Source organism: Apium graveolens, chromosome 4 (genome assembly GCF_009905375.1).
Source record: "Apium graveolens cultivar Ventura chromosome 4, ASM990537v1, whole genome shotgun sequence".
NCBI lineage: Eukaryota > Viridiplantae > Streptophyta > Magnoliopsida > Apiales > Apiaceae > Apium > Apium graveolens.
In genome coordinates this window covers 288759668-288783770 of record NC_133650.1, presented here as the reverse complement: position 1 = coordinate 288783770, position 24103 = coordinate 288759668, and positions in this window count along the sequence as shown.

The following is a 24103-nucleotide window of genomic DNA, read 5'->3' as shown; positions in this document are numbered from 1 at the left end:
AACCCTAAATATCCAAATACCAATTGCTAAACCTTCACATTCAACCTCATCAAAATATGCTCAACCTCAAACCTCTAAGTCTAAATATTTCTACAAGCTCACTGCAAACTCTCTCATCAAAACTCAAATCACTCATAGCCATACTTCTATGAAAAGACTCAAAACTGTACCTTCATTCAAGCCACCCCATAAAACACACTTCAAAACAGTTGGAATAGGTCCAAAAGAAGCCAAGGTCAAGAGAAGATTCAGAAGACAAAGAAGAAGAAAACTGATAGCTGAATTTCTCAATGATCATGGATTTGGTGAAAAGACCATCTGGAACAGATATGATCAAGATGATTTCCAACCTCTAAATGTTGTTGATATAAATGAAGACTACTTCCAACAACTAGCTGAAAGAATGGTCAGAGTTTGGGTTGTTAACATCAAAGAAGTTAGAATCTACTACAGTGATGGGTCCTTTGAACAGCTTGGAAATAGACTAATGGATTCTCTCTCAATTGTTGAACTGAAAAGGGTGCTAAGCTTGATGAATGGTAAAGATTCAGCCACTAAGGCATGGAGAACAGTATTGGCAGTGTTTGTGGTTCACAGAGAGGAGATGAGAGATGAGCATAGAGCTTTACTAGATGAAAAGAGGAGAAAGTATGAGCATGACATTGATGAGTATATTAGAAGATCAGAAGAGTTGAAGGCAGCAGGCAAGAGCAGAATAACAAAGGATGGAAGATTTCTGAATGTAAAAGCTGGCTCTTTTTCAAGATACATGATAGGGATGTTAGCTAGTTATCCTAAGCCAGATTTTCTGAAACTAATAGAGGCTCTAACTGACACCCCCATCCTAGAAGAATTAGAAATACTTGTACAGATTAAGAACATAATTGAGAAAGGATCAGAAAGCTCAGTCTTTACTTAATTATTGTAAACTGTCAAATGTTCAATGTACAAGTGTTGTATCGGCTTTTGTATTGTTTTATTTTCATTCTTTAACTTGGGGTTAGTCTTGTTAACAGGCATGAATTTGTGATAAACAATCTTCTCACAAATTGGGGGAGATTGTTGTGCGAGACATGCCTGTATCATAACAAGACTAAGTCATATTGACAACCCTAAGATTAGTTGTATTGTAACCTTAATCTGTAATTTATACTTGTAACATTTAATGTCTGTAAAATGTAAATGGAGCAGACTAGAGCATTTTTTCCTAAACAGTGTCAAGCTTAAGAATTCTATCTGGAAGAAGATCAAGAAGGTCATGCCTCAGAAGAATTATGAAGAAGCTTGGAGTTGAATAATTCTGTTTGGTGAAAAACATTCTAAGTCAAGATCTCTACAAGTCACAGAATTAGTGTTATAGAGAAGTCATTCAAAAACTCAGAAAGACCTATCGAGAACTCAGGAATTGTCTATCGAGAACTCAGGAAATGTTATCGGAGATATCGATAACTCAGATACCCATTCGAGAATTCAGAGATATCGACAAGTATACATTCATTAGAGAACTCTGAGTTATCGATAAGCCAAAGTCCATTAGAGAACTCTGAGTTATCGTTAAACCAAAATTCACTAGAGAACTCAGAATTGTCGATAAGTCAAGTCAACAATAAAGTTTCAGAGATATCGACAAGCCAACATGCCTATCGAGATGTCGAGTTCTCTACAGCTTAATTAGAGATCTCGAAGTGAAGAAATTTCTCTAAGTACAGAATTGCAGAACAGTTCAATATCCAAGGTTGCAAATCAACAAACAATTCACACAGCTGGATTGACAAGTCTACAAAAAGCAACTTGAGAGATGTGCAAGATTAATGGTGAAGATTAACTGACAAAGGAGGATCAACCAATACACAGTGGATGAAGATATGTTAATCTAGATATGGAAATCTCACTTTTCCCTTAAATAGAAGTGATTAGCGACATGTTAGAAAAGCGATTAGCACTTCTTATTGTTCACTGTGTAAACCAAAGTTAAGTATCATATAAAGTTAACTTATAAAGTTAACTGAGGTCCTTTGTTTAAGAAATGACTGAATAGATAAGAAATTATATTCTCTCTCAAGAAAGAAGCTAAGTTCTAAACCAAGAACTTAGAGATTTTGTAGCAAAACACTTCTTGATTTTAATATAAAATTAAGTGAGTTTTGAATATCTTTGTTTTACATATTTGCATTGTTATTTATGTTTAACATCTATTCTACAAATCATTGATAACAACCAACTGCTAAACCCAAAGTCGATCAAAAAGTAAACATTTAAGCCAAAACACATTCACCCCCCCTCTACGTTGTATTCATATCTAACACACCTAAACAAAACCATATTAAAAAAGCCCCAATAGTCAACCTCAATTATTTCCTCAATCGAACCATAATAAGTAACCTCCCCGGTTGTTGGATTTTAGACCTTTGCACTAACGAAACTAGTCGTTAAGGTTGTTAGATAAACGCCACTATTTTGTGTTATGAACTTATTATCTCTACTTTTCGTATGGAACCTATACCCATTTACTACATAACTTCTGAACCGTTTAGCTATTCGTTTGGGACCTATCGCCAAGGACGCAATTTCCATCACAACACTTTGTTCTTTTCCAATTTCAGTCTTGAACCACTCGCATACTTCATCTATGTGTGCTATTTTTATTTTGTACTTATTCAACTTTGCATTTATGTCAAATAACGAACAATGTTTCCTCTAATATAGAAATATACAGTATGTTATTATTTAAATTAAGTTAATATTAATTACTTAAATTAACATAATTTAACTAGGATTCTAGGACTTACTCAATTAGCGCCTCTACTTCCTTGTCATCATAGTTAAAAAATATGTATCGATGAGCTGCAGTCCATATATCATCAGGCAATTGAAAAGCTTTCCCTTTCTGGTTCCTCCCTGAAAGAATTGGATATCCACTAGTTTCATGATTTCTGATGCCAAACTCATTCGATGAACTGATTTTGTTATCGCCTAGAAATCTTGCACAAAATGTTACACATTCTTCTGCCAAGTATCCTTCCACTATTGATCCTTATGGCTGACTCTTATTACGAACATATCGTTTTAATTTACCTAGGTACCTCTCAATGGAGTACATCCATTTCTGGTAGACTAGACCACCAAGTTTAATTTCATTACATAAATGAACTGGTAAATGCACCATGATGTTGAAGAAGGCAGGTGGGAAATTAATTTCAAGTCGGCATAATATTTCAATAATTTCCTTCTGTAGCTTCTTTACATCATCCACCTCAATTACCTTCGAACATATACCTCTAAAAAACTCACAAGTCTTATTAACGGATTTGCAACTTCAGGCTTCAATGCTTTTTTCACAACGATTTATAACAAATATTGCATAATGATATGTGCATCATGACTCTTGTACCCGACAACTTTCCTATCTTGGACACATTTACTAATATTGGAAGCGAAACCGTGTGGGAATTTTACATTCTCCAAAATTGAAAAAAATATGTTTTTCTCTTTATTTGTCATGTCGAAGTTTGCAGCTCTGATTTCAAGGTAGTTCCCATCAGTAGAGGTGGTCGGATGCAAGATCTTCCTTATACCCAATTCTTACAAATCTAACCAAGCATTTACATGATCTTTTGTCTTACTGCTAATATTTAATATAGTACCAAGAATACTATCACATATATTCTTTTCTATATGCATGACGCCGAGATTATGTCGTATGGAATTTTCACTCCAATAAGGTAAGTCAAAAAATATCGACTTCTTATTCCAAGGATTAACGTCACAACTGACTTTTCGTTTCCCCTTCACCTTACCAAAATTATTCTTGTAACCATCCAACAATCTCTTGATCATCCTTCTTGATAAAACTGCAGGGGCCTGCCCAACTTCAACCTGGCCACTAAATCTTTTATTATCTGATCTCAACTTATGATTGAAATCTAGGAATCGTCGATGGTTCATATAATACACCTTTCTATTATGTTTCAAATAAATTGATGATGTCTCATAATTGCATACAGGGCAAGCCAGATATCCTTTAGGTATCCATCCCGATAACATTACGTAACCGGAAAAGTCGCTTATTATCTATAATACACTTACCCTTAATATAAAATTCTGATTCATCGCTGCATCAAAAGTTGTTACACCTACATCCCATAACTCTTTCCGCTCCTCCATCAAAGGCTGCAAGTAGACGTCGATACTATTTCCGGGATCAGTTGGACCTGGTATAAGTGTGGATAGAATCAAATTTTCCGGTTTCATATTTAGCCAGGGAGGTAAGTTGTAGTTCACCACAACAATTGGCCAGGTGCTATGACTCCCACTCATTGTACCAAATGGATTGAATCCATCCGAAGTTATACCTAATATGATGTTTCCATTTTCTGATAAAAAAGTTGGATATTTGGCATCCATTGTCTTCCAAGCTACACCATCAGCCGGATGCCGTAACTTTCCGTCCTTCTTTCGATCAACTGCATGCCAGGTCATTAATTTTGCAAGATCTTTACACATATACATCCTCTGGAGCCTAGGTTTTAAAGGAAAATATCTCATAACTTTTGCCGGTATCTTCTTCTTATCTTCTTCTTCCGTATCCTTCCACCAAGAGACACCACAGGTTTTGCATGAAACTTCATTCTGATTTTTACCCCAATATAACATGCAGTCATTAGGACATGCATGTATTTTTTGGTAGTCAAGTCATAAATCCCTAATTACGTTTTTAGCGGAATTAAAAGAAGTAGGTATCTCAACATCAGGAAATGCCTCTTTTAATAACTGTAACATTTCACCAAATACAGTTTGCGTAACCCCATTAAGACACTTCTAGTGGTACATCCTAACAAGAAAACATATTCGAGAAATTTTTTGGAACCATGATAAAAGGGCTTATTCCCGTCTTCGACAAGGCGATAAAATTTCCTTGAATCTAAATTAGGTTCCCAATTGGTGTAAGTAAGGTTCAACATCTGATTAAGATCATCTTCAAACCCTATATTTGTTTCACAATCTCTCAAATCAGTATGTTAGATATATTTGATAATGTCATGGCTAATATAATTTATGTTTAGATTTCAGATCTTACTTAACAGGACAAATCAGTACTTAACTGTTGATCAGTACTTATACTGGAAGTCAGGACTTAAGGATATCAGTACTTATATTATCAGGAGATAATCATCAGAAGTTAGATATCAGAACTTAAGTGCTGAAGGATGATCAGAGAAGGACAGTAGTTGATTAAAGGAAAGAAGATCGAGATAAACATAAGAAGAGATATGCATGAAGAAGGAATTCCGTGAAGAATGGAATACTTGGAAGAAAAGATATCTGATTGATATATTTTAGGAAGCAGAATTATATTCCATATCAATTAGCAATTATCTTGTAACTGTGTAGTATATAAACACAGACATAGGGTTTACATTAAAAGTGTTAATATATTCGAGAAGATTATTCATTGTAACCCTAGCAGCTCTCGTGATATTTGTTCATCACTGAGAGGTAACAGTTTCATACTGTAACAGAGTTTATTATTTCAATAAAGTTTATTTTCTGTTACTTAATATATTAAAGTTTGATTTGATTGTATTATACACTGTATTCACCCCCTCTACAGTGTGTGTGACCTGACAAGTGGTATCAGAGCTAATCTGTTAACACACATACAGCTAAAGATACATACACAATCATGTCTGATACAGAAACTCCAACAAAGCCTACCAAAACTGAAGAACCTCCGAAGCCACAAATTCAAAGTCGGTATGAGACTATCAGGGTTCCCATACTGAGACAATCTGAATATCCCATATGGAAGGTAAGGATGACCATGTTCCTGGAAGCAACAGATCCAGAATACCTTGATAGAATCAAGGAAGGCCCTCACAAACCAACGAAGCTCGCTGTTGCAGTTGCAGGTGAAGCAGCAAAGACCGTACCAAAAGAGAAGAGTGATTATACTGCTGAAGATATAGCATCAATTGCTAAGGATGCCAAGGTACGACACTTACTGCATAGTGCCATTGATAATGTAATGTCAAACAGGGTAATCAACTGCAAGACTGCTAAGGAGATATAGGATGCTCTGGAAACAAGGTGTCAGGGAACGGAGACAATTAAGAAGAAAAGGAAGACAATACTCACTCAAGAGTATGAACACTTTGACTCAAAGACTAATGAGTCATTGAATGATTTATATGATAGATTTGTCAAACTTTTGAATGATTTGTCATTGATTAATAAAGAGTATGATCTTGAAGATTCAAACCTTAAGTTCCTGTTAGCTCTTCCTGAATGCTGGGATTTGAAGGCAACGATAATAAGAGACAACTATAATCTTGATGAAACAACTCTTGACGAAATCTATGGTATGCTCAAGACTCATGAGCTTGATAAGGAACAAAGAAGCAAGAGGAAAGGAGGAAAGTCAAGGACAGTTGCTCTTAAGGCTGAAGAAGAATTCCCCAAAGCAGCTTCCTCAAGGAAAGACAAGGGTAAAGCTCTTGTCATAAAGTCTGAAACTGAGTCATCAAGTTCTGAAAGTGATGATGACTCAGATTCTGAAAGTTTGCCTGAGACTGATGCTGATGAGGAGATGATGAAGCTGTGTGCTCTTATGGTGAAAGGAATCACAAAGATTGCATACAGGAAGTTCAGGAAGGGAAAGAAGTTTTCCAGGAAAGGCATAAGTTCTGATAAGAAGAATTTCAGAAGATCTGAAGGCAGAGGAGGAAAGTCTGACAGAGGAGATTACACCAATGTTAAATGCTATAACTGTGGTGAGAAAGGCCACATATCTCCTGATTGCAAGAAGGTAAAGGGTGACAAAGGCAAGGCCCTTGTCACAAAGCAAAAAAGTTGGACAGACACCTCAGACTCTGAAAGTGAGGAAAACTGTGCATTGATGGCAAATGCTGATAAAGAAAGTGCTGAGAGCAGTTCTGAAGCTGCTGAAACAAAGGTACCTCAGACTACTTATGCTTTTCATACTGATGATATTAATGAGTTGAGAAGATATCTTAAAACCATGTTTGTTAGTTATAGAGATCAAACTTTAACATGTGAAAGATTAAATTCTGAAAATCTTGCATTTAAGAAAAGAAATGATTTCTTAGAAAAAGAGTTAGTCATGTTCCATCAAACTCGGAAGGATAGAGATGATGCTTTTTATGTTAGGGATGAAGTGCTAAAAATGAATGAATCTCTAAAAACTGAGTTAGAAAAGGAAAGAGAGATTATCAGGACTTGGACTAACTCTGGCAAAACAACTCAAAATTTGCTAAGTAGTGGAAACTAGAAAGAGGGCTTAGGTTATGGAGAAGATAAGAATGATAAAGGAACTGAAGAAATTAAGCCTGTTGATAAGCAAAAGCCAAAGTTAAAACCTGTTAAGTTTGTAACTGTAAAGTCTGAAAATGAGAAATCAGAAGTTACAAAGGAATTAACTTTTGATAAACTAAAACAGGAAAAGACAGCTGAAGTGAACATAGGCTTAATGACAAAGAAGCAGCTTAAGCATAAGCTGAAAGATGTTAAGAATGCAAACAAGGTAAAATCACCTAGGAAAAGTAGGAATGGAAAGGAAGGTGTGAATAAAAGCAATAATTATAAACCTGTTCCTGATGCTCCTAGGAAAACATGTCATAACTGTGGAAGTTCTAACCATCTGGCTTCTTTTTACAGGAAGAATAAGAATATTAACTCCTAACCTTCAAAATCAGGAGTTAAGAGGCAGTCCGTTAGATACAAACCACAAAATCCTTATTTTCATTGTGGTAGTTTATGGCATTCCATTTATACTTATAAGGAATATCATAGCTTGTACTATGATTATTATCAAATAAAACCTTCTTTGAAGAAAGTTTCCATTGTTCCTTCTAGTGTAAATTCTGATTCAAAGTCTGATAGTGTAAGTTCTGATAAGAAAAATGTTAACATAAACTCTGATGCTAAATCCGCTGCAAATGTTAACAAATTTAATAAGGCCAAAGGATCCAAGCAAGTCTGGGTCCTTAAAACTAATAATTAGTGGTCTTTATGATTGCAGGGCAACAGGAAAAATATTCTAGTTCTGGACAGTGGATGTTCAGGACATATGACTGGAAATAAGGCCCTGCTATCAGACTTTGTGGAGAAAGCTGGCCTAAGTGTTTCTTATGGAGATAGCAACATTGGAAAAACAATGGGATATGGCAATATAAATCTTGGAAATGTCATAATTAAAGAAGTAGCTCTGGTCTCAGGACTTAAACACAACCTACTGAGTATAAGTCAAATCTGTGACAGAGGTTATCATGTTGATTTCTTTGAAGAACACTGTGAAATTGTGAGTAAATCTAAAGGCAAAGTTGTTCTGAAAGGATACAGGCATTGTAACATTTATGAAGCTAAGCTTTCAACAAGTACTGATGGTTCTACAATCTGTCTGATGAGTAGAGCATCAATTGAAGAAAGCTGGAATTGGCATAAGAAACTCTCTCATTTAAATTTCAACAATATAAATAAACTGGTCAAGAAAAATCTTGTGAGAGGACTGCCAAAGTCAGTATTTGCTCCTGATGGTCTTTGTGATTCCTGTCAGAAAGCCAAACAAAGAAAATCTCCATTCAAGAGCAAGACTGAATCATCAATTCTTGAGCCTTATCATCTACTACATGTTGATCTATTTGGTCCAGTAAATGTCATGTCTATTGCAAAGAAGAAGTATGCGTTGGTCATAGTGGATGAGTTCACCAGATACACATGGGTGTATTTCTTGCACACAAAAAGTGAAACTGCATCTATCTTGATTGATCATGTCAAACAGCTGGATAAAATGGTCAAAGATTCTGTGAAAATTTTAAGGAGTGATAATGGCACTGAGTTCAAGAATTTGATAATGGAAGAGTTCTGCAAAAACCATGGAATAAAGCATGAATTTTCTGCTCCTGGAACTCCACAGCAAAATGGAGTTGTTGAAAGGAAGAATAGAACTCTCATTGAAGCTGCACGTACAATGCTTGAAGAAGCAAAGCTTCCAACCTATTTCTGGGCTGAAGCTGTGCAGACTGCTTGTTTTACTCAAAATGCAACACTCATTAACAAGCATGGAAAAACACCATATGAGATGGTGAAGAAAAAGAAGCCAAATCTGAAACATTTTCATGTATTTGGATGCAAGTGTTTTGTTCTCAAGACTAATCCTGAACAACTATCAAAGTTTGATCTAAAAGCTGATGAAGGAATCTTTGTTGGATATCCACTTTCCAAAAAAGCCTTCAGAGTCTATAATTTGAGAACAAAAGTGGTCATGGAATCTATCAATGTCTCTTTTGATGACAAGAAGATTACTGATCTTGAAGATTTCATTGACCATGATCAGCTGAGATTTGAAAATGAAGACTCAAATTCTGATACTGAAAATCCTGACAGTCTAAGTCCTGATACTGTAAACTCTGATGGATTAAACTCTGTTGTTATTGAAACTGTGGTGACTACGTCAAAGGAAGATGCACCTATGCAGGGGGAGCATACTCAAGATCCTACCACATCTCAAGAAATATCAGAACATGCATCTGGCTCTTCAAGTTCTGATTCGTCAAGTTCTGATAAGCCAAGTTCTGATAGTGCTGAAAATCTAAATACTGAAGAATCCAACTCAGAGAGCATAGTTTCAGGGGGAGCATCAGAAAATGAAAATGAAGATAGCATGGATCATGGGGGAGCATCCAGTTCTAGAGAAAACCTTCCATCTGCAAGGAAGTGGACAAAATCACATACACCTGATTTGATAATTGGAAATCCTGATGCAGGTGTCAAAACTAGAACAGGTACTTCAAATGAATGTCTCTACAATTCTTTTCTCTCTCAGACTGAGCCAAAGAAAGTGGAAGAAGCTCTTCAAGATGCTGATTGGGTGCAAGCAATGCAAGAAGAGTTAAATGAATTTGAAAGAAACAAAGTCTGGACCCTAGTGCCAAGACCAAAGAATAGATCTGTTGTTGGTACAAAGTGGGTATTCAGAAACAAATCTGACAGTGATGGCATAATTACAAGGAATAAGGCAAGGCTGGTTGCAAAAGGATATTCTCAATAGGAGGGAATTGATTATGATGAAACATTTGCACCAGTTGCTAGGTTAGAAGCCATAAGGATATTTTTGGCTTATGCTGCTCACAAAAAGTTTACTGTCTTTCAAATGGATGTGAAAAGTGCTTTTCTCAATGGAGAATTGGAGGAGGAGGTATATGTTGAACAACCTCCAGGCTTTGTAGATACCAAACATCCAGATTATGTCTACAGGCTTGATAAAGCACTTTATGGACTTAAGCAAGATCCTAGAGCATGGTATGAGACTTTAGCTCAGTTTCTTCTGGAAAGTGGATTCAACAGAGGAACAATAAAAAAACACTGTTCTACCTCAACCATGGAAAGGACTTACTTCTGGTTCAGATTTATGTTGATGATATCATTTTTGGGTCTACAAATGACAAACTTTGCAAGAAGTTTTCCAAACTAATGCAGTCAAGATATCAGATGAGTATGATGGGGGAACTTAGCTATTTTCTAGGCCTTCAAGTCAAGCAGAATGAAGAAGGCACTTTTATTTGTCAAACCAAGTACACCAAAAACTTATTGAAGAAATTTGGAATGCAAGATTGTTCAAGTGCATCCACTCCTATGGCCACTGCAACAAAACTGGATACGGATACCGGTAAATCAGTAGATATTACTGACTACAGAGATGCAAATTTTGCAGGTTACAAAATTGACAGGAAAAGCACAAGTGGAAGCTGCCAATTTCTTGGAGGCAGATTGGTTTCTTGGTATAGCAAGAAACAAAAGTCAATTTCCACATCAACTGCAGAAGCAGAGTATATTGCTGCAGGAAGCTGTTGTGCACAGATTCTTTGGATGAAGAATCAGTTACTGGATTATGGGTTAACATATTTCAAAATCCCTATTTACTGTGATAATCAAAGTGCTATTGCTATGACAGGTAATCCAGTTCAACACTCTATGACAAAGCACATCAGCATCAGGTACCACTTCATAAGGGAACATGTGGATGAAGGTACAGTGGAATTGCACTTTGTTCCAACAGATCAACAACTAGCAGATATCTTCACAAAACCACTATGTGAAGCCACTTTTACAAGATTGGTAAATGAACTTGGAATGGTCTCAGGTTCTTTTTCTAAATTTGTCTAGTTTTGTTCTGATGCATCAGACTTTATGATCAGTATTTACAGAATGTAATCTCTTTGTTTATTCTGTGCTTAATTGAAATACACGTTTAAGTACTGATTGTTGTCTGATATATGTTTCTAAACTCTGATAAGTGATATGTCTGTTCAAGTAACTATTCGATCCTATGAGGATAACTGTGCTAGATACTGACCTAGTAGTCTTCAATAAACAAATGATTCCATGTAAGAAGTAATTATTTTAGTGGAAATCTTATGACACTAGCAAATTCTGATAATTGAGCTTAGTTGAGTTTACTTTGTTTATCTTATTACTAAGTCACAAATTAGAATAATGCTACTCATCTGTTAAGTTCTGATACTAGTAAAACTACTGATTGTACTAAGTGCTGATAAACCTCACTTATCAAAAGAAAAAGCAAAAAGATCAAAGAATAAAATCAGGTACTCCTTTGAGATCTAGAGTAAAAATGTGGAAGGGACGACCCAAGTGCATTGCTGGTATTAAGTATATATGCATTAGAAAAGCAAATTTTCTTTGTGACTTTTCCCACTCTATGATTACTGGAGAAATACTCTGATAATAGCATAAATTCTGATAAGCAGTCGTGACTCACTTACACTGAGAAGCCACTGTAAAATAGAATTTCAAAAGATGCATAAAATTAGCACAAAACAGTTGAGGTGGACTCAAGCATGAACTCATTCATCAGTAGGTTTCAGGATAATGACAACTCTTTAGCAAAATTTTAGTTATGCCTTATTTCTAAGATGTACTGAAGTGAATCAGACTTTACTCTTTGTCTGTTATTTAGCTTAATGCACACACTAATCACTCCATCTGAATGATGAAAATTTCTGTGGTGGTCTATGTTATTTTAGATAAACAGTCATTGTGTCATTATTACATAAATTCTGAGGACAAGCTCTGGTTGCATATTCTTATGATTAAGTTCTGAAGAGTATAACTCAGAACTTGTATAAGAACTTACTAAGATAGGCATTCCTTTTTCGAGTTAAGAAATTATGTTCTGATGACTGTTAAGTTATGATATAAGTCTAAGTTCTGATATTACAGTCTAATGTTTTACTTGACTTTTCTGTGAATAAAATTTGATAACAGTCTCAGTTAATATTTGGATATGTTGAAGTGGAAGATTAATAGTCACTATGGTTAGGGTTAATGGTATTTGTACTTGAACAGTCCACTGTTACTTGTTTCTTGTGTGCTTTAAACAATGTTTTCTCTTTCTAATGAATGTTATTCTTTTTCAAAGTCTAGGGAGACGAGATAGAATTAATTCTACCTGTCAGCATTAAATACTTTTATATCTCTTGGCATTCTCTTGCCTATATAAGCAGCCACTTCACATCAGCCTTCCCATCAAATTCTTTCTCACACACTTACCTTCATACTTTTTCTTTCAAAAACACAATGGTCAGATTCAACATGTTTTTGAACTACCAAAACTTCAATATGGAGCTACGCTGTGCCGAATGGCAGCAGGAATGGCACGTCACGGCCATTCCTGAGGAGATATGGGACTCTGTCCCACAGGAGGTACTGACCCACCTCCTGTTCTTCTATATGGATTACCATCGCCATCTGGAGCGAATGGAGGAGGAAAGACTGGCAGCTCTCCGTCAGCAAGAGCGAATCATCAAACTCGCCATTCTGTTTGTCGAGAGTAGGAAGAAGAAGAAATGATTTAATCTTGTCTTCTTCCTGTTTTTCTTCATCATCAGCTTTGTCAGGCTTCTTAGCTAGGACTAAGGCTGTTGATGTTAGGTTTCGTAGCTTAGGGAAATCTTGTATAAGTACTGATGTAATTTCCATTTCATAAATGTATTCTCTTGATATATTAATGAAATTTGTGTTTGCTTCAAGATTTTGTCTCTAAGATATTTGGTAATGCATTGCTAAATCCTGATTGATATTCTGATGACCATATAAATTCTGTTTTAATTTAAGTTCTGATTTTTTTTATCAGCACTTACTCATCTCATTTATCTTGGTCAATTTTACGTGATTTACTTTCCGAATATTAATGATGCGGTGAAAAATAATTAACTCAGTGGGAACGGTTTCAATTTTGAATTAAAACTGTTGCACCTTGATTAATGGAATATCTGGGTAAATGGAACGGTTTTTCCTTGAAAACAGGCAACTGAGTAAGTAATGATTCCTGTTTTCTCGAGCCCAGTAACTATCCGTTATTACTGCATGTCTGACAGGTGTCCAACGGTAACATTTTTGTTCAGAGTATAAGTACAACAGAGAGAGGATTTCTTTAATCCTTTATTTTCTTCGTATTTTTTTCTCTTTACTTACTTTTACTCTCTTTCTTCTCACGTTGGTTTTTCATACAGACATCTTATAAAACACCTAACAGGCACTTTTGAATCTCAATTTTTCACATGGCACCTAAGGATTTAATCATTGATGGAGCTAAGTTTGTTCCAAACAACTATGCTGCAATTCTTGATCATGCTGAAGCTCCATCTGAATTGCATTTTGTACAAGATCTTCTTGCAAACACTGAGATTGGGTATGCATTAACTCAGCCTGAAGTCTTTTCGAGTCAACAAGTTCTGACGTTTTGGCGGACTGGGCACTTTGATGATGGTGGTAAACATGGCACTCCCAGTATTGTTTTTGAAGTGGGTGATTCATCTTATGCAGTCACTCCTGGTACAATACGCAAAGCTCTACATCTCCCAGAAAATTGTACTTTTTCAACTCCAGAGGAATCAGCACTTCAGGAGTTAATGGATGATTTGGGATATGAAGCAGGTCCTTCAGGACTTACTCCTCAACAGACTCTTCCTAAGTCTGAACTGGTTAAGAAGTTTGTTACCGGAGAAGCACCAGTACCTTGGAGTGAAACTCGTGCAGGTCAGGAGTGGACTAAGGAATGGAACTCAGTTTCATGTGTTCCAACTGACAAGCATCTTGCTGAGCACTTGACTAAAGCTGATGAAATGTTAAATTCTGATGATTTCAAAACTCAGCTTAGAGTCACTGCATTGAGTACTAAATATTTACAAGGTCTTCATTCAACTACTCATGCAGAGCTACACAAGATTCAGGAGAACTTTATCAAACAGGAACAAGTTTGGAAAATTGATAAGAAAAAGTTCTTCCAACCTACCATTGACAGGATTGCTTATATTGAGAAGACTCAAGATCATCAACAAGCTCAGATTGATGAAATTCTGAAAAATCAAGCTTCTCAGCAATCACAACTAACTGAAATCCAATCCTCAGTGGAATTGCTTATCTCTCTTTTACTACCTGCTGATGCCAAAAAGGGGGAGAAAGTGATTAAGTCCAAATACAAGACTGACAAGACACTGACAGGAAAGGATAATGAAAAAAATGATCAAGGAAGCTCTGGAATGGGTAGAGGTCATAGTCAAGGTAGAGGATTCACATCAAGACAAGCTAGTCACAGGACAAGTTCTGATACTGGGAAAAGAATAAGTTCTGCTGCTGGTAAAAGGATAAGTTCTGATGAACTTCTAGATCTTGATGAGGAAATGTCAAGACAGTTATTTCTTCAGGAAAATCCAGGAATGGACTTGGAAAGTTTAAAGGAAGAAGAAGCCAGACTTAAATCAGAGAAAGTCACATCTAAATCTGAAGCTTCTGGTAAAAAGCCACTTCCAAAACTCAAAGGCATTGTGATCAAAGAAAGGACACATACTGAAGCAACATTGGCTAGATCACAACCACAGATAGATCCAAGATCCAAGGGTAAAGAAAAGGTTGGTGAACCTATCAAGGTTTATGTACCTCCTGAGGATGAAGAAATTACTGATGAAAAGGATGATCTTGCTCTGACTTCAAGAAAAGTTCTTAAAACAACCTCTGACATGGCTCAAGTTGTTCAGAGTCAAGAAATTGTAAGTTCTGATATTCAGAAGAAGCAAGTAACCTCTGACATAGCTCAAGTTAACTTGATATCAGAAGATAGATCAAAGACACTCCTACCAGGATTCACTAAAGCAAAACAGACTCAATCTTTGAAGACTACTGCAAGTGATTTTGAAGCTAGAGTAGTTAGTGGAAAGGAAGCAAGAGATAAAACTGGATTGGGAAGTGCTGATGAAAGAAGAGTACACAACACTACCAATGATCCAACTTCCTTGAGTAAACCAGGTATTGGAGCAACTCCTGAGAGATTGAATCAACTGGAATCTGTACAGATGGTTTACCATACCTATTTGAAAGAATACATCATGTTGTATTTCATGACAGATGGTAGGGTTTATCATATAAGACAAAATGCCATTCCATTGAAGTATTTTGAAGAATTGGAGCATGTACTTTTCTTACTTCAAGTGGATGACAGAATAACAGGGACTGCTGCAAACTACTTAAAAGAACAGATTCAGAGACAGAAAAGGCTTTATTCTGTTAAGTCTGACAGCACATATGTTCCAAAGTACAGAGATCACAATGGTGATATCGTTGATATGAAGCCTAATACTGCACAGATCAGAACATATCTTGGTATTAAGGGACTTGAATTCAATCTGGAGTCTGACAAAGCCTATGTCATAAGACTAGATCAGGAGTTGAGAAAAGCAAAGATCAATGATCTCAGAGCTGTAATCTTTCAAACTGGTGAAGATACTGCAGAGCTTAAAAATGCCAAAAGGAGAATGATTGATGAACTCAGATATGTTGAGAAATGTTTGTTGAAGAACTATCTCAGAACAACTCCTGACATCAGAGAGATCAGATGATGAAGCCAAGTCGAAGATCTATAACTGCTTAAATTCTGATATTTGTACAGACTGAAGTTGTTATCAGAAGTTGAATATTGGTAAAGCTTTAAGGACTGTAAGTTGTAGTTATCTAGTCTAATTCTCATGCATTTGTACTTAATGTTTTTGACATCATCAAATATCTGTTAAACTTGTATATTATGCTAATTTACAAGTTGGGGGAGATTGTTAGATATATTTGATAATGTCATGGCTAATATAATTTATGTTTAGATTTCAGATCTTACTTAACAGGATAAATCAGTACTTAACTGTTGATCAGTACTTATACTGGAAGTCAGGACTTAAGGATATCAGTACTTATATTATCAGGAGATAATCATCAGAAGTTAGATATCAGAACTTAAGTGCTGAAGGATGATCAGAGAAGGACAGTAGCTGATTAAAGGAAAGAAGATCGAGATAAACATAAGAAGAGATATGCATGAAGAAGGAATTCCGTGAAGAATGGAATACTTGGAAGAAAAGATATCTGATTGATATATTTTAGGAAGCAGAATTATATTCCATATCAATTAGCAATTATCTTGTAACTGTGTAGTATATAAACACAGACATAGGGTTTATACTAAAAGTGTTAATATATTCGAGAAGATTATTTTATTGTAACCCTAGCAGCTCTCGTGATATTTGTTCATCACTGAGAGGTAACAGTTCCATACTGTAACAGAGTTTATTGTTTCAATAAAGTTTATTTTCTATTACTTAATATATTAAAGTTCGATTTGATTGTATTATACACTGTATTCACCCCCTCTACAGTGTGTGTGACCTGACACAGTAACACCCAAATTTGAGACGTCGTATATCCATTTTACAACATCTAGGGAAGGACCCTTGCAAATAAGGTGATTATAGACAACATCCGGACCCCACCACATTTTACCGTTACAATTACTAGAAGGACACTTCAATTCGGCTCCGACTGCATATTTAACCATCGCATTTTTGATGAAATTTTTTACCCCATTAGTATACTCTTCACTTGATCTCGGCAGATTTATCCATATTTCATCTGCCTCACTCATTACTCTTGGTGAAATATTTACTATCTTTAGTTGTTAATTCCATATGTAACAAATATATATATATATATACATAAAAATATATTTACACTTACCTATATTGTATTATCTAATCACAACCAAACTTATAAATCATTCATCATAATCATATCTCTAATTATTTATTAATAAATATCCATAATATGCGAAAATAATATTAACTAAAATTCTTATATGACTAGCCTAAGTCGTATGTTCAGCTAACATCATTTCTTAATTAAACTAGGTTAAGTTCTTAATGTATTAAATAGATAAATTATATTTAAAGTTATTAATGTATTAAATAGATAAATTATATTAAATAGATAAATTCTCATAAAACTAATCATGTGCCTTTGACTCTTCTTAACTAACGTATATAATATACAAAATCAGATTGTACTTCGCCTATATTATTAAAACTATTAAGGCTCAGGATCGTCTACGAAGTCATGCGCTTGCGCTTGCGTTTTACTATATACGTACACATACTATATACGGACACAGACTCAATTTATCATAGCAAAACTTTGTGTTATATCACATACACATTGCAAATTATGTAATATTCTGAATCAATAACAAATGTTCTGAATCATGTAGGCATGCACCAGAAAAACATCAATCCTCAAAATAAATAAATTCAATAATTAGGGTTTCAAACCCCAAAAATTCAACAAATTGAAAACCCCCAAAATTTAGGATTTCAAAACCACCAAAATTAACAAATTAACCCCCCCATTAGCGTTTTAAAACCCCCAAAATTAACAAATTATAACCCCCAAAAAATTAGGATTTATAAAAAAATATAAAAAAAACAAAACTAGGGTTTATTAACACATTATAATCAGGGTTTGTACCTTTAATTTGTAACGGAGCTTGAAACGGAGCTTTCAGAACGGAGTTTCGAGCTGCAGAGCATCGAGATGTGGAGCTTCGAAGGATGAGTGAGTGAGTGGGTGAGATGAATGTCTGAGCTTCGAAGGATGAGATGAGGGAGTGTTTGTGAGATGATTTGTGAGTGAGTGAGTGAGTGTTTGTGAGATGAGTGAGTGTGTTTTTCTGAAATGAGTGTATTATTTTGTTTTATTTGTTTAATATTTATTTTATTTTGTGCGAGATCTTTCACATAAGCAAATATTTCACAGAGCGGGATGTTTCCCCGCTTTTTTAAACATTTTTTCACTTTCTACGGCAATACAAAGAAAGGTGTTGGCATAAAACATCTAAGACAACACACTTAGCAGTATTTGGTAATGATGTTGTCATATATCATCCTTTTCAATTTTAAGCCTCATAAGCCAACATTTTTCTTGGCAACATCATTTTTGAATGTTGTTGTAAACCATTTATGAGGTAGTGATATGAAACAAACATCCTTAAGCATCATCTCATCGAAACAATTATGAAAATTACAGAATATAATAATTGTGACTTTATTATAAAAGAAAGGGGTAACAATGTTGACTTCACTTCTTATAATTTATAATATATGAATGGTTTTATAATCCCAAACTTAAGGTGAATCTGCTTATCAGCTGGATGATTAAATGGGTAATATGCATATTTCAACACATAATCTAAGAATGCAAAATTTATTAATACAGAATTATATTTGAAATATAGGTGCACATTGCACATGGTTAGATGATCAAGAGAAAGACCTTCTAGGTCGTACATATATATTCCCTAATTGTATGGGTATCGTGTTAAGGATCATAAATTGGCTTTTAAATTTTGATCAATAATAAATGAAAGACTTATCTATACTCTTTATTAATTTGGTGCTAAAAGTATCAAACTACCAAAGTACCAAATTTGGTACTTACCTCATATAAGTTTACTTCTATTCTCAATAAAACTTTGTTTTTAACACAAATCGACTTATATTCTTTGTAAATTTTATTTTCTTTTTAGTTAGTATTCATTCAATCGTCTATTTACTTTATAAAATAAAAATATTTTTTAATAATTTGTAAATTATATTAAAAATTTATTAAGCTACGTTAAATTAAATAAAATAACTTATATTTATTTTTAATTTTAGAAAAACTACAAACTACTAAGTAAATTATTAACATGAATTGACTTATATTCTCTGTAAACTTTATTTATTTATAAATTATATTAAAAAGTTATTAGGTTACGCTAAATTAAGTAAAATAACATATATTTACTTTTATTTTGAAAAACTAGTAACTATAAAGTAAACTATTAACACGAATTGACTTCTAATCTCTGTAAACTTTATTTTCTATAGTATTATTTTAAAACTAATTAATTAATAGCAAATAATTTTAGTAACATTTATTAACTTTTACATTGAAAATTATTGATTTAACGATTGTATTTTTTACTGTCCGTCACAACATTTATTTACTTTAAATTAAAAATTATATTTTAACAGTAACAAATTTATGGGCTGTATTTAGATTATATTAAGTAATATTAATTAAGTTTAATAACTTATAGACTGATAATTATTGATTTAACGATCGTATTTGTTAGTGTCCATCACAACGTTTATATACTTTAAATTTAAAAAACATATTTTAACACTAACAAATTTATGGCATGTATTTAGATTATATTTAGTAATATTAAATTAAGATTAATAACATCTATTTACTTTAATTTGTAAATTAATTTTTATAAATAATTAAGTAATATTAAATAAACTATATTGAAAAGGCTAATTATAAGATAATTATCAAATTATATTAATTAATATTAATTGTCTAAAGAACAAATATTTGGTTCATAAGATAGAGATACAATTCGTTTCACAAAAATAAAACAAATATGTTAGATTTTTTTATATCAAGTAAAACAATGCAAAACTAGAATTATAGTGGAAAATTTCATAACTGATTCGATTTTTTAATTACATAACTATTTTTTAAAAGTACCAATTTAATATTTGATATTAATATATTAATTTTAATTCGTGTTTCGTACGGATTATGAATAATTCTCTACAAATATTAATTCGATATTTTTAGTCTCAGTCCCGTGTTTCGCACGGTTATCAATTATCTATACTAATAAGCGAAAACTGTTGAGTAACCGGCTCATCTAAAACCTTAAGGTGTTAGAGGAAGACCCCAATAGGATCATATATTTAACACTCCCCCTCACTCGAAAGCCCATTTATGGGTCGAAGAGTGGAACACCGGCACCCATCTTTGGAGTATTAATTGCCTTTAGTGTCCACATTAAATTGTAAGAATATTGGGGGTGGCTGGGAATCGAACCTTAGTTCTCCCGCCAGCCTAAGCTCTGATACCATGTTGAGTAAGCAGCTCATCTAAAACCTTAAGGTGTTAGAGGAAGACCCCAATAGGATCATATATTTAACAAAAACATGTTTAGGTCCCAAATCTTGGTAGTCATTCGAAAATTATACAACTTTTTTTTAAATTTTATGTAATAAAATCTTAACATTTATTCTTTGTAAATTTTATGTTTCTTAAATTTTTATTTGTTGCTGAACATCCAATAGTAAGTTAACATGTCAGATTTATGTAAGTAAATAATTAGGCGCATGTATAACTAGAACTATGAAATTTAGGGTTACACTTAACTTCGATATTTTTAACTACATATTTTAAAAATTTTTTATATATTATATTTAGATACGCATTTTGTACGAATTATGAGATTTAATTTTATGCAAATGATAATGTGATACCGTTATTTTTAATTTCGGTCCGTATTTCGCACGGGTTACCAACTAGTTTTATATAATGTAGCATCCACTTCCTCAACCAACATGACAAGAATGGTACAATGCCCTGAATTCTGCCCAACATGCCCTGATCCCAAGAATGGGTTATTTTAGAATGTAGACTAATCCTGGACATTTGGTTAAGCAATCAATTGGTAGGCCAGAACAATTATAAGGTTCATTTTGATTTTCCTGAGCTAAGAGTATTTCAAAGGAAATGAAAATGACAAATTTGTATCCCACTAATTTTCTTTTCCGATAATGTACTCATGGAATCTGCAGTTAGTGTTGACCATCAAAATCAAGAGTTTATCTGAGGTAGTCAAACCACTGCCTACAATCAATGCATTAATGATTGGTAGATGGTATAAAATTTCAAACAGTTAAACACAGTTGCGCCAAGTATGTATGATCCAAACAGTTGTGAAAATTTTAAGCATATGAAGATTTTGCACTCACCAATTGTAAAAGTCAATCCTTCGACCATTGTACCAGGCTTTTTATTGCCTGTATGAATACAAGTACATTCTTCCAAACATGCCCTTAATTTGACTTCTGCTAGAACCTTTAATTAAAGCCTTAATATGTCATCCAACTCATGGAAAGTGATTAATTAATTAAATAATGAAAGAGGATGTATTACAGCGATTGAAAAATAAACTATGACAAGAATGTGATAAGGATAACTTTCCTCACCTCAAACACACTTTATTAATAATTGCAGATTATTCAAAAAAAAAAAAAATTGCAGATTATTATACTATTAAACAATAATTATCTAGTTTGATAATAGAATGAGCGAATTTGCATTATTACATAATGGTAGCTGTTTAACTTTAACATGGTGAATATCATTCTCTTTTACACTTGTGTGTATGTACTAATAATTGTACAAAAGAAATCATTGTAATGCAAAAGAAAACATATAATGTCTGTAGTTTAAGGTTCCATATATATGGTTCAAGAAATGAGTTCAGAGAAGAATTTCAAAATATAATGCATACTCCCTTTGTCCCTCCCATTTGTTTACACTTTTCTTTTTTGGATGTCCCTTCCAATTGTTTACATTTCAAAACTTTCAAAAAATGGTAAGGTATTTATAATTTTTAAAATAACTACATTAACTATTTCTCTCCACTATACCCACTTTATACATATAATATTAATCGGTCCCACTACTTTACTCACTTTTTTAACTTTTCTCCACTATTTTTATCATTTTTCTTAAATTCCGCGCCCCACCCAAATTCCACTATTTTATCATTTTTCTTAAATTACGCGCTCCACCCAAATGTAAATATTTGGGAGGGACGGAGAGAGTATTTAAGTGTGTAGATGTCAATAGACAGTGCACATTAAAGAACGTCATCTACCATTTTCATATCATATCAAAATTTACCAGATAGGGTGAGAGTCAAAAGCACATATCACTTCAAAGATCAGCATTTAATGATTAAAAAAAATAATGTTAGCTCTACAATTATCTTGTCATTCTTCTCCAAAATCGGACCAAGCAAAGCATCTACTGCCCGTCACTACAACAAATATGGCCATTTAGGACGATTTTTTTGAACTGAAATCGTCAAATTACGATGGAAAAAAATCGTCGTTTTTGGTCGAGTAGTAAGTTCATTTTTCGTCACAAGATAAAATTGCGTCGCAAGTTAGGAAGTAGAGCCCACATACTCAATAAAATAATAAATCTACTTACAATGAAATATATCGTCGTAAGATACCAAAATACGATAAAAAATAACGTCGTAAATTATGTACTTGTGACGGAAATAACGTAGGATATTACTTTACGAGACCCACTTTTAATAAGATAAAATATAATTTTCGGAAAAATGCGTCGTAAATTAGTAACTTATGATGGAATATGTGATGAATAACCGTCGTAAGTTTGTATTTCCAAAATAGCCAAATTCTGACTTTTTAGTTTCCAGCCATTTTTTAAATTCAATACAATGCTAAACAAAAAGCAATCAAAAATAGTGGAAGAACTCATATTATTTCACTATAATTGGAATAATATTCAAATATTATAAAGTACAAAAAAATACATAAAAATATTAAAAGTTGGCTAACAAAGTCATTTGAATTGTACAATACATTACAAAACTTAAGTCTGAATCTACTAAATCCAACAAAATATAATGTGCTTAGCAATTAGTTGTACATTGTTGCACACAATTCTATTCTTCTCAAAGCAAAATAAACAAACCCATCTTTCCATGATTCTGATTCAACAAAGATTATTTTGCTGTTGAATACTTTGGTGCATCAGGTCTCTCAATGTTTACATTGCTCAGTATTCCATTGATATGTGAACCTGTAAAAGATAATATGTAATTAGTAACCATAATGATATAATGAGCTCATGCTTATTTTAACACTTAAATATGCAATAAATAAGTTTCAAAAGAGTTGAGGAAATCCACAGAGGCATATACGCATACCACCTATAATCAATTTCAATTTGAAATGCTTCCTACAAAAAATGAAAATAAAATATATTACATTTGCCCCCACATAAAAGGCATCATCTTGCAAACATAAAAAAATACTAACAAGTAAAAATATAAGTAAGATTTGTGTATTAACGGATTTAAGCATAGATGCTTGTATATCGTCCACCGCATGTAGATTGATGATTTAAGAAACCAGCGGCCTCCACTGCAACTTCCACAGGAGTCTAAAGGACTGGAATATTTCATTTTTCTTTTCAGGCCACAAGTATTAGACATACCATTTTGAACCTAAAAGTGTGCTTATCTAAATACTTTGGAAATACATTCCCTAAGTGTCCTGGCAGTAAGCTTAAGGGTAAACTGCTTACTGCCTCATGGCTCCTAGATGAATGCATTACCACCTTCATAGGCCCCACGCTACTATACTTACAAGTATGAATTTATTTTTTGATATAAATACCTAGAATTTTCTCCAGCTACAGTAACGGCAGCAGTCCATGGATGCATTCAGTGCCGGCATTTCCCAGGAAAAGCTCGATTTCATCTTTAGATTCCTTTCCTGCTGGAAATAGACCAGAGGAACCTTCAATTATTGCTCTTTTATTTGCACTATCCTATTCCACTCGTAAGCCAATCATTCTTAATGCACCAAGCATATAATGGACATCATCACTGTTCAATAAGTTATCCATAACAGTGGTTCCCTATAAATTGGTAAAATAATGGTAGGCATTTCATATTGGGAACGGAAATAAAGTAAAAAATGGAAAAAAAGAAATATTTACAACATATACCCCAGAAAGCAAAACTAGCAAAGGGGTTACTCGTAACATAAATTCCAGTGCTTCACAATGTATACTCTAAACCATTAATCTTATATTCATTCAAACT